General features: G+C 46.2%; 1 protein-coding gene and 1 long non-coding RNA gene across 6 annotated transcripts in view; one reads left to right on the forward strand and one right to left on the reverse strand.

Moving 5' to 3' along the window:
* ncanb (neurocan b) overlaps nt 1–12,620 on the forward strand; it is a 220,533-nt gene that overhangs the window by 26,378 nt on the left and 181,535 nt on the right. The gene's annotated exons all lie outside the window — the stretch shown is intronic.
* LOC123971078 lies at nt 2,062–5,861 on the reverse strand. The gene is made up of 2 exons (XR_006825121.1): nt 4,305–5,861; nt 2,062–2,485 (listed from the first exon to the last, which is right to left on the reverse strand). It is a non-coding gene; the product is annotated as an uncharacterized LOC123971078 (long non-coding RNA).

The raw sequence follows: 12,620 nt of genomic DNA on the forward strand, positions 1-12,620 counted from the left end.
AGACTTCACCCCGAAGTGGTGGAGCTCTTGTGCAGAGAGTTCGGCCCCATAGACGTGGATCTGTTTGCGTCTCAAGAGACTACGCACTGCCCGCTATGATTTTCTCTCGTTCCTCCAGCCCCATTGGGTCTGGACGCCATGGTACATTCGTGGCTGAGGCTACGTCTGTACGCTTTTCCCCCAGTCGCTCTGCTCCCGGGGGTTCTGGAGCGGGTCCGCCAGGACAATGTCGGCCTACTGCTCGTAGCCCCGTTCTGGCCAACCCGGGTGTGGTTCTCGGACATCATGTCGCTCCTGGACGGCCCGCCGTGATAGGTCCGACTGAGGAGAGACCTGCTGTCCCAGGCGCAGGGCCGGGTTCTTCACCCTTGCCCTGCCGTATGGCGGCTGTGCGTCTGGCCCCTGAGGGGGCACAGTACCTAGAGGCGGGTCTAACAGCCGGAGCAGTCGAGACCCTCCTCAGCTCCAGGGCCCTGTCCACACGGATCCTCCGTGGTGCCCGGAGGATGAGACCTGCGACTCGGTCCAAGGTTCCCACTTGGGATCTGGCGGTGGTTCTTGAGGCGTTGGCTGAGGCCCCCTTTGAACCCCTGGAGTCTGAGGCTAAGCACTTGACCCTCAAGATGGCCTTTCTCCTTGCTATCACCTCTCTGAGGAGGGTGGGGGTTCTCCAAGCGCTTTCGGTTTCCCGCAAAGCCTGGAGTTTGCCCCGGGGAATATGAGGGCTATCCTGCACCCTCATCCAGGATACATCCAAGTGCCTTCTTGTGCGGCAGGGTCCGCAGTGCTGCAGGCATTTCATCCTCCACCTCATGTGACGGCGGAGGACGGGAGACTTCATCTGCTCTGCCCTGTTAGAGCACTGAGTATTTACACTCTGAGGTCCTCCCGTTGGAGGAAGGCTGACCAGCTGCTAGTGTGTTTTGGGTCCCCCAGGGCTGGGCTCCCTGCACCCAAACATACTATTAGCAACTGGATTGTTCAGACTATGTCCCTGGCCTATCAGGTGCGCGGTTTGCCTTCACCTGTGGCTGTGAGGGCTCATTCTACCAGAGGCATGGCGGCCTCTCAAGCCCTCCTTTCCGGGGCCTCTTTGCAGGATGTTTGTGTAGCGGCTGGCTGGGCCACTCCGCACACATTCGTTCGGTTTTACAGTCTTGACCTTCCTTCGGCACCTGGCACTCGTGCGCTCTCCTCTTAGTCGTGCCACTTTATTGCACACCGGGGCAGGCGGGGTTTTCGGCACGGTTTAGTGGGTATCTCGTTCCCATAGTGTCGTAACCGACGCAGTTTGAGTTCCCTTGAAGGGGAACGTCTCGGGTTACGTATGTAACCCTGGTTCCAGGAGAAGGGGAATGAGACACTGCGTCGGTCCGCCACACCTCTCTCCCCGCCTGAAGCGCCTGCTTCATAGTTTAAGCTAATGATGAGTGTGTACAGGTGTGCTTTATACTCCTCCGGTTATTCCGCCACACCTTACCGTTCTAGCAACAAACCAATAGGATTGGAGTGATTTCATTCACGTTCAGACCTGCTACGCCTAGAGGCGTTCCCATAGTGTCGTTCCCCTTCTCGGGGAACCAGGGTTACATACGTAACCCGAGACGTTTTTTGATCAGGACATTCGTTTAAGTCTCACATTAAGCAAATTTCAAGGACCACCTTCTTTCACCTACGTAATATTGCGAAAATCAGGAACAGGAACAACCTGCTCTTATGAAAAGCACTGGGAGATAACTGTTGTGATTTGGCGGTATATAAATAAAATTTAATTGTGTCCAGCACACTGACACGTTTAATTGATTACATCGCTATTTAAGATAAATGTGTTGTTACCATTTGAGGGCATACACAGTCCATATTCACAGATAATCAACTACCTTTAAATATTTAGGCTAATCTTACCTTGGAAACTGTGTTCCACGATGTTTCAAAGTTTACATCAGATTTAATTTTCTGACAATCCTTTGAGCAATCCCGTGGCAACAGGGTTAATTGATCTTACTGACTAATGTAATTTTTATGACTTTCAGATAGAACAAAAGGAGACTGACAGGTGGCTATCAATGATTGTCATGTATTTAATAAATTAATAAACCCAGAAAACAGCATATTAAGTGGTTGGTGCCTGTCTTACATACAGGCTGCAGCATGGTTTGTTGTGCAGCGTGGGGATGCTCCCGTTGGTCATAAAAAGGAGTACGAATGTATGGTTTCCCAGCTGACATGGAGAGGAATAAAAAATGGTTGACTCAGGTCAGCAGCAACAACTTTACCATCACTAAAGAGAACAACTAAAAAATATGAGGTAATTAAACAGTGCATTTGCAATTTTTCCACTAAGACAGTACACATCATTAGCTTAAGGTTTGGTTTATTAAGAACAGTAGTTATGTATTGTAACTCCAGATTCTATCAGTATATGAAGTACAAAATCCCCACAGATAATCTTCATGCTCCACTGAATCTCCCTCTGATTCTTTTACTGAGAGAGGGAGAACGAGAGAGAGGGTTAGGGAAACCTATACATCTGTAAAGATTATCAATTATTCAGGTCATGGTTATCCAATAAAAGTTGAATCAAGAGCAACTGGACTTTGTTATAGATACTTAAAGACGTTTTAAATCTCATCAAAGAGGTTTCTTCAGTTCTGAACTGTCTTGCCAAGTCTACAACCAAGTCCAGTTGTCCTCAACTCAACCTTTCTTGTAAACAGCTACAGTATACAGTCTCACAAAAGAGTACACCCCTGACATTTTTGTAAATATTTATGTCTTTGTGTGACAACACTAAAGAAAGGACACTTTGCTACAATGTAAAATAGTGAGTTTGCAAGCTTGTATAATTGTATAGCTGTTCCCTCAAAATGACACACACAGCCCTTGATGTCTAAACCGCTGGCAACAAGTCAGTACACCTAAGTGAAAATGTCCAAATTGGGACATTTTCCCTCCCCAGTGTCATGTGACCCATTAGTGTGAATGATGGTGTGTTAAATTTGGTATTATAGCTCTCACACTCTCATACTGGTCATTGAAAATTTAACATGGACAATTACATGGATTACTGGAACCATGTCCAGTGTGGTCTGATGAGAGACAAACTTAGTTGGTTCAGATGGTGTCAAGCATGTGTGACAGCAACCAGGTGAGGAGTACAAAGACAAGTGTGTCTTACCTACAGTCAAGCATGGTGGTGGGAGTGTCATGGTCTGGAGCTGCATGAATGCTGCCGGCACTGGGGAGCTACAGTTCACTGAGGGAACCATGAATGCCAACATGTACTGTGACATACTGAAGACTGGGCTGCGGGGCAGTATTCCAATATGATAACGTCCCTTAACACACCTCCAAGACAACCACTGCCTTGCTAAAGTTGAGGGTAAAGGTGATTGACTGGCCAAGCATGTCTAGACCTAAACCCTATTGAGCATCTGTGGGGCATCCTCAGACGGAAGGTGGAGGAGCCCAAGGTCTAACATCCACCAGTTCTGTGATGTTGTCATGGAGGAGTGGAAGATGACTCCAGTGGCAACCTGTGAAGCTCTGGTGAACTCCATGCTCAAGAGGGTTAAGACAGTGCTGGTGGCCACAAAATATTGACACTTGGGGCCCAATTTGGACATTTTCACTTAGGGGTGGACTCACTTTTGTTGCCAGCAGTCATTTCTTCAGTGTTGTCACATGAAAATATATAATCAAATATTTACAAAATGTGAGGGGTGTAAAAAAAAAAACAACTACTAACTGAATACTTAAAATAAGGTTCTCTCTATCTTTGGTCTCTATACACTTTTAATTGCCTTGGGTTTCTGTATTTAAGAATTTGTAACACCACTATCACTAGGCTAGGCTTATCTAACTTCTATTAGCTCTGTAAAGTCACACTAAACCTACATTGGAGTAACTAGCATGCAGCAATAAAATACATGTACAACCTTGTCAACAACACACCAATATTTACCTCGTGTTCATATAACTTAAGCATAGAATAATAATGCAACACATCAGGGTTAGTTTAGAAATAATAAATCCCCACTTTACTTTGGCAACTTTAACATAAACAATAAAATAAATTTATATTCAGTCTCTTTGGAATATCCCTATTCCTGAATACCAGGGTAAAGCAATTATATTAATCCCCCTCAGCAAGCACAAACACATACACAAGCTGGCATATAAAAAATTACAATAAAATAAAAACCCCAAGCTTCGTTGCAGGCCTGTTGCGATGCTTGAGAGCAACGATAATTAATCTATTGGTCCACTTCACTCAAAGGAACAACAGAATAAAAGAGTTTTACCTTAGGTAACAGTTCAGTCCACTGTGTAGAGTTCAACAGTCTTTCCCGGTATCCACTGAAACAACGGCAAGCAGGTGTCCAAAGATGGTGTGGTCTGTCCGTGCTCTGTAGCTATACAAGTCTCTAGGTCTCTGGTGGTGAACAGGAGTGCAAACACGCATCCAAACTGGTGTGGTCGGTGTCCCTTGTTCTGAAGAACTCTAAGCTTTGGCTTTGTAACTATCAGATAACTCTTCAGGGTTTTCACGTCAAACAGTGATCTACACCAATAGTATACAGCTGAGTTAGCTATACAGTGGCTAATTATAATAATATAATAAAAGTCCATTCACTTTGCTAATGAATGCTAACACAAAACACTGTCAGCAAACAAGCTACAATACGCCGCGAACAACTGTACGATACATATCTAGCGGAAATGTCTAACTTCTCACAAAAAGTACACATGATGATAATCTGTGCTAAGACTGTCGAATTGATAGTCTTAAGACACCAACTTACTAGATACTACATTGCATGAACTTCACACACGTTTAGCGGTTGTTCGTAGTGCAGCTCCCACTTGTTTTCTGTACATTTTTACTCTCTTCCTGTGCACCTCTGAACCCGCCCACATAGACCAATGAATAACCAGTACCATTATCCTTATTCTCACATACTACTTCCTCTTTACTACACAGAACTATTCAAAATAAAATGTTAATAACTGCACATATGTCAAACATATTTATTACACTGTACCTTTTTAATCTTTTATGAAATAGCTTGTAAACTGCATTTTAACAACAATGTATTTGTTTTAACTAGATCACATGCTTTATATCTTATCAGTTTATCAAAATATATGGCATTTTTTAAACTGGCTACGTATGTATATCAGTCGATATTACTGAAGGTGCAATTATCAAAATATGATGATCTGTTTCTATGATGACAAGCAGCGCAGTGTCCCTGTTACACCAGTGAACATGCCCGAAGTCACAGCTACGGGGATTCGCTCAAAGACACTCTTGAAAGTGACTGCATAATCAGTCGCTTCCTGTCTGGGGATGTCGCACGCCCAGGCAGCTCTCGAGGGGGCTGCCTGCGGCCATGGCGAGGCCCGGTCCCTGAGTGTGCTGAGGTCTCGTGCGGCTCTCTTTCGGAAGACGGTCGGATGCGCTCTCCCCGTGGCTCAGGCCCCGCGGTTGCTACGGTCATCGCAGCGTGATATCTCCGAGGGCGTCGGGACGGCTGAGGCCTTTTTCCGGTCCTCGTCTGCTGACTCTGCCTCCTCTCTTCCCCGTTTGGGAGCCCGTTCTCGGCTTCTCCCGCCCGAGGTATGAGTTTGGAGAGGCTTGCACAGTCTGATTCTGAGAAGCTAGATGTGTTTAGTCATCATGAAGGATGACTTCCGGGAGCCGGGCCGACGTCATCAGTCCGCGCCCAGCTATGAGAGGCGGGGAAGGAGCCGCGGGCTGGCAGTAACCTCAATGAGCTTTTCTGCAGCCCGAGCGCCACCCCCACGTCGATCCTCCCCATTCTTTCCTGATTTACACAATGAGTTGTGCTATCTTTCTCCCACCCTCGATTCATTCCTTCAGACGCCGGCGCTCCCCACCAAGCCGTGTCGGACGACATCCGCTTTGGTGGGCAAGGCCTACATGGCAGCGGGTCGAGCTGGTGCAAGCCTGCACACTATGGCCACCTTGCAGGTGTACCAGGCCGATCTTCTCAAAGACTGTGACCTAGGGGGAGGTCCCTCTGAGGAGGACCTGACTGAGCTCCGTAGAGCTACGGACTTAACACTCCGTGTTACCAAGGAGACGGCCCGTTCCATTGGCCGCTCCATGGCAGCATTGGTGGCTATGGAGCGCCATCTGTGGCTCAACCTCTCGGGCATCCAGGGGAAGGAGAAGGCTTTTCTCCTGGATGTGCCCCTCTCTCCTACTGGCTTGTTTGGTGAGGTAGTGGATGCTGTCGTCAGCAGGGCAATATCATATCATATCATATCACGGCTGAAGAGAGACGAGCTCAGCCCTTGTCTAGCTCCTACTGCCGGAGCCAGAAGCGAAGCGTCGCTTCCCGTAGTCCCTCTCAACAAACCTGGGACGCGAGGCACTCTATTGCCTATAGCCCCCCAAGAAGATGGGTCTGAGGTCCCCATCCATTGTGGCGGCTCAGGCAACAGGCTCTGTTTTCCCGCCGTCTTGGCGCTCGGGACACGCTAGCCGCCAGCAAGCTCTCACCAGTCTGCCCACCTCGAGGGGTTGCAGCTGGAAAACGATCGGGCTCACACACCGTGGGTCGCCGGCGAGTTTTCCCTGGTGGTCCTCCGCTTCAGGGTGCCACCGGGGACCTAAGCATAACACTGGCCCCGAAGGGCTGGTTCAATTAGTGGATTTTGTAGAAGCATGGCGGAGCCTTGCAAACATTTCCCCGTGGGTCCTGCGCACCGTAGTGGATGGCTACAGGCTGCAGTTCCGGGTCCACCCCCCGCAGAAGTTCAATGGGGTGGTCTGGACTGCGGTGCACGCGGGGCAGAGCCAGGTGTTGGGACAAGAAGTTTGCTCTCTGCTGGAAAACGGGGCCAGAAAGCTTATTTCCCCGCCAGTCAGGGAGTCCGGGTTCTACAGCCGGTACTTCATAGTTCCCAAGAAGGACGGATGGGTTGCGTCCGATTTTGGATGTGCGGTCCCGGAACCAATCTCTGAGGAGATTCAGGTTCAGGATGCTCACCATCCACGCCATCGTCAGTTCCGGGGATTGGTTTGTCACGATAGATCTGCAAAGACGCTTATTTCCAGTCTCCATCCGTCCCTCTCACAGGAAGTTCCTGAGGTTTGCCTTCGGGGGCGCGGCTTACCAGTATCGGGTTCTTCCGTTCGGCCTAGTACTCTCTCCCCGCAAGTTCACCAAATACACGGATGCAGCTCTGGCCTCGCTGAGGCTCCAGGGCATCCGCATATTGAACTACATCGACGACTGGCTCATCCTGGCCCAGTCTCGTGAATTAAGTCTCGCGCCCGTTATGCAGACTGGCACATCAGATCCTCCTGTGGTCCCAGCAGACTGCCTACCTCAGAGCGATGTACGTCCCTGGGACTCAGAATCAGGGAGCAGACCTGCTGTCGAGACATGGGCTGAGGCCCGGGGAATGGAGACTCCACCCTGAGGTGGTGGAGTTATTATGCGAAAAGTTCAGCCCCATAGACGTGGACTTGTTTGCGTCTCGAGAGACTACGCACTGTCCCCTGTGGTTCTCCCTCTCGCCCCCAGCCCCGCTAGGGCTGGATGCCATGATGCAGATGTGGCCGAGGCTGCGTCTGTATGCTCTTCCCCCAGTTGCTCTGCCCCCGGGGGTCCTGGAGGGGGTCCGTCAGGACGGTGTCAGCCTACTGTCAGTAGCCCCGTGTCTGGCAGGCCCGAGTGTGGTTCTGGAGGGGGTCCGTCAAGACGGTGTCAGCCTACTGTCAGTAGCCCCGTGTCTGGCAGGCCCGAGTGTGGTTCTGGAGGGGGTCCGTCAAGACGGTGTCAGCCTACTGTCAGTAGCCCCGTGTCTGGCAGGCCCGAGTGTGGTTCTCGGACATAATATCGCTCCTAGAGGGCCCGCCCTGGCAAGTCCCTCTGAGGAGAGACCTGCTGTCCCAGGCAGAGTACCAGGCCTTTCACCCGTGCCCCGTCCTGTGGCAGCTATGGGTCTGGCCCCTGAGGGGGCGCAGTTCCTAGGGGCGGGCCAGTCGAGACACTGCTCAACTCCAGAGCCCCGTCCACGAGAAGGAAGTACAGCCTGAAGTGGAATGTGTTAAAATGCCACCTGGTGTAGAGAACGGGCGGTGGAGCCAGTTACCTGCTCGGTTCCCATAGTGTCGTCACCGATGCAGTTCGAGTTCCCTCGAAGGAGAACGTCTCGGGTTATGTATGTAACCCTTGTTCCCCGAAAAGGGGAACGAGACACTGCGTCGGTCCGCCACACCTCACCCCGCCTGGAGTGCCTTGCTTCATAGAAAAGGGCTAATGTGTCCTGTGTGCCTGCGTGCTTATATACGCCTCCGGTTACGCCGTCACACGCTACCGTTCTAGCAACACCAATAGGATTGGAGTAGTTTCATTCATAGTTCAGCCCTGCCACGCCCAGAGGCGTTCCCATAGTGTCGTCACCGACGCAGTGTCTCATTCCCCTTCTCAGGGAACAAGGGGTTACATACGTAACCCGAGATATTTTGTTATGTTATTGACAAATCAGCTGATCACTAATTGGCAATAAAACGGTAGCTTACAGCTGGAAGTTCAGATCAGACAGCTAAACCTTTACTGCGCTGGTAGAAAACATATGTTGTTGGATTAGTTTCATGCAGTTACTCGCTCTCTGCAGCGCTCTGTTTTGGTTTTGTTAAGTTCGTGAGACAATCAGCTGATCACTAATTGGTAATAAAATGGCAGCTTCCAGCATCAAAGTTCAGATCAGCCAGCTACACTTTTACTGTGCTGGTAGAAAAAATATGTAGTTGTATTGTAATTTCATGTAGTTATTCTACAGCGCTCTGTTGTGACTTTGTTATGTGGACAGAAATGTGCTCTTACCTTCCTGAGACCAATAGATGATGAATATTATTGGCAATAAAACAGTAACAGCAGGGAAGCTCAGATCAGCAGCTAAATGTCACATTTTACTGCCCTAGTGGAAAACATGTATTTCTTTTTACTGCTAATGGTGATAAATATCAAGACCGTGTGCCTATCAAGTGACCAATAATGAATACTTTCCGAATTTGCATAAAAAAACCCCCATATTTTTTGGATATTTCTTCGCCACTGTGCACACAAATGTGTCATTTGTACTTTCACATGCTAAATGCCTTTTAAAAACGTTGCACCGTTTTAATACAAGCTGAAATTATGGCTGTCAATACAACTTTGTCTGTTATTTATATTTAAAAAAATTAAAAAAGACATTTTGGTAAGATTTGCATGCTTATCTAATTAAGCAAAGTGAGATGCCTTTGTAAACTTCATGTATTATGTGGTTTATTATCTGTCAGTGGTCATACTTGATGCAGTAGATGTGATAGTTTTTGAGATGTTCTTCATTTACTTTTGTAAGTTAGTCCAGATGAGCCAACCCTCCCAAGTTGTTAAACAATGTATTACAGGAGTATGAGACATCATGTAGCACTTCATTTCTTGATGTGGCTGCTGTTTATTAATGAACAGGTAACAATAATATTCAAAGAAAAATAAAATACATATTTTTTTCATTTACGTTTTACTGAATAATTAAATAAATATAATTTCTTAATATATCTGTCTAAAGAAACCTGATTTCTTGACTGGCAACTCTCTGCTATCTCATACATCTTTGTCCTGTCTGAAAATTTAAACACTTTCACTGAAATACTGTTAAAATGTTCACACTATACACAGCCTATTTAAAAACAAAACTCACTGAAACTACATTTCGTTGTTTTTTTTTATCCTGTTCCCCACTGTGTGTGTTCATCTTGGTGTTCATGTATTTTCCCCTTAAAAACATACTACCGCAGGTGTTGTCACGTGACTCCGCTCTGTCCAGTCCTGCTCAGCTGAAGCACAGGGAGATATTAGCTAACACTAACCGCATAGGTGGGTTATAGTGATGTGCAGATTTCTATCCGTGAATCTGGTGGGTCTTTGTCATAAAAATTACACTACAAAAACTGAGCTCTCAAAAACAAGGGGAAAAAGCATTAAAATGGGGGAATATATTACTTAAAATAAGCAAAATTATCTGCTAACAGAACAAGAATATTTCACTTGCTAATTAAAATTCTCTAATATAAAAGCCGCCTGGTAAGAAGAAACATCTTGTCAGACAAAAAACAAGTATATTTTGCCTTCAATTAAGACAATTAATCTTACTAAGATTTTAGTAGTTAATAGCGGGGGTGAAATAGAATGAATCGTCTCCCCATTAAGAAAGATGCTGTGAGCATTTACGTACGAGATCCAGCAGCATCATTGGTAAGCTGAATCTCCCGACACTACGACAAGATCGGTCAGGATGAACTGATAGCAGCCTCTCTAATCATGAAAGTAATTTGTTAAAGCACAAACACATATCCTACAGAAATCTATTTACGCATGATCCATTAGGGGAGCTACCCTCTTGTTAAGAGGAGCCGAGCAGCCCCGTAGTTTTGACCCTGCCTACCATCTCAACCACTGGATTCCCGCAACAGGAAATAACGTTATTCTTTTACTCGTGGATTTGTTTTTCTGGTGACAAAATGTTTCTTGGTCTCTTCACACCTGCCTAAAAGAGCCGCACCGAAAGAGGAAGCTAACTCTAGTGCGATTCAATCAAACCACACAAGACAGGTGTGAATACACCCTAAGTTACCTCTCTTTCTCTTTAACAAAGTCAGAGTTTTAACTAGACCTGCATTTTGAAACAGTCCTGAACTCGGACTAATTTTATTTGTGTTTTTCGATGCCTAGGCTTAGCTATGAGAAGCCGCCTAGGCCAAAATTGAATACTTCTCTTGCACATACATACATACTGTCATTTGTAAGTATGTATGTATCTATTCGCAAGGTGAGTATTTATATATGCGCAAGGTGAGTATTTATATATGTGCAGAGTCGGTATGTATATTTGCGCAAGGGTCGTATGTATAAATGTGCGAGGTGAGTATGTATGTGCGGGTTAACAGAGAGTCACAGCTCTATTAAGCCAGGTATTCCCATTGCTCTCAGTAGTTATGACTTCATGAGCTTCTTTAATGATAAAATTCTAACTATTAGAAACAAAATTCACCAAGACCTGCCCTCAACTGGCACCGACTTATCTCTAAACTCAGGAACCTTAGAAACAGCTGTAAAACCAGATATATCTTTAGACTGTTTTGCTTCCCTCAATCTTTACCAACTAACTTCAATAATTTCTTCATCTGAACCATCAACCTGCCTCTTAGACCCCATCCCGACTAGGCTGCTTAAAGATGTTTTACCCTTAGTCAGCACTTCTCTACTAGATATGATCAATCTATCTTTATCAACAGGCTATGTACCACAGTACTTTAAAGTGCAGGTTTTATTAGATCTTAGTGCTGCATTTGATACCATTGACCATCAGATCCTATTACAGAGACTGGAACATTTCATTGGCATTAAAGGAACCACTCTAAGCTGGTTTAAGTCCTATTTATCAGATCGATTTCAGTTTGTACATGTTAACGATGAGTCCTCCATGCACGCCAAAGTTAGTCATGGAGTTCCTCAAGGATCTGTGCTCGGACCAATCCTGTTCACTTTATATATGCTTCCTTTAGGCAATATTATCAGGAAATATTCCATAAACTTTCATTGTTATGCAGATGATACTCAGTTATATCTATCGATCAAGCCAGATGAAACTAACCAGTTAGCTAAACTTCAAATGTGCCCTCAGGATGTTAAAACCTGGATGACCTGTAATTTTCTAATGTTAAACTCAGATAAAACTGAAGTTATTGTTCTGGGGCCCAAGCACCTCCATGACGCATTATCTAAAGATATAGTTTCCCTTGATGGCATTGCCCTGGCCTCCAGCACCACTGTGAGGAATCTTGGAGTTATCTTTGATCAGGACATGTCGTTTAAGTCTCACATTAAGCAAATTTCAAGGACCACCTTTTTTCACCTATGTAATATTGCGAAAATCAGGAATATCCTGTCTAAAAATGATGCAGAAAAACTATTCCATGCATTTGTTACTTATAGGCTGGATTACTGCAATTCTTTATTATCAGACTGCTCGAAAAAGTCCATTAAGACTCTTCAGCTGATTCAGAATGCTGCAGCACGTGTTCTGACAGGAACCAGGAAAAGAGATCACATTTCTCCTGATTTAGCTTCTCTGCATTGGCTTCCAGTAAAATCCAGAATATAATTTAAAATCATTCTTCTTACCTACAAAGCTCTTAATGGTCAGGCACCATCTTATCTTAAAGAGCTCCCCACCAGAGCACTGCGCTCCCAGAATGCAGGGTTACTTGTGGTTCCTAGAGTCTCCAAAAGTAGACTAGGAGCCAGAGCGTTCAGCTATCAAGCTCCTCTCCTGTGGAACCAGGTTCCAGTTTGGGTTCAGGAGGCAGACACCATCTCCACATTTAAGAGTAGGCTTAAGACTTTCCTCTTTGATAAAGCTTATAGTTAGGGCTGGCTCCTGAACCATCCCTTTAGTTATGCTGCTATAGGCCTAGACTGCCGGGGTGTTTCCCATGATGCACTGAGCTCCTCTCTCCTCTACATTCTCTCCCTCTGTATGCAACTTCATGCCATTAATGCATGTTACTAACTCAACTTCTCCCCTTTCCG

Source organism: Micropterus dolomieu, linkage group LG05 (genome assembly GCF_021292245.1).
Source record: "Micropterus dolomieu isolate WLL.071019.BEF.003 ecotype Adirondacks linkage group LG05, ASM2129224v1, whole genome shotgun sequence".
Classification (NCBI taxonomy): domain Eukaryota; kingdom Metazoa; phylum Chordata; class Actinopteri; order Centrarchiformes; family Centrarchidae; genus Micropterus; species Micropterus dolomieu.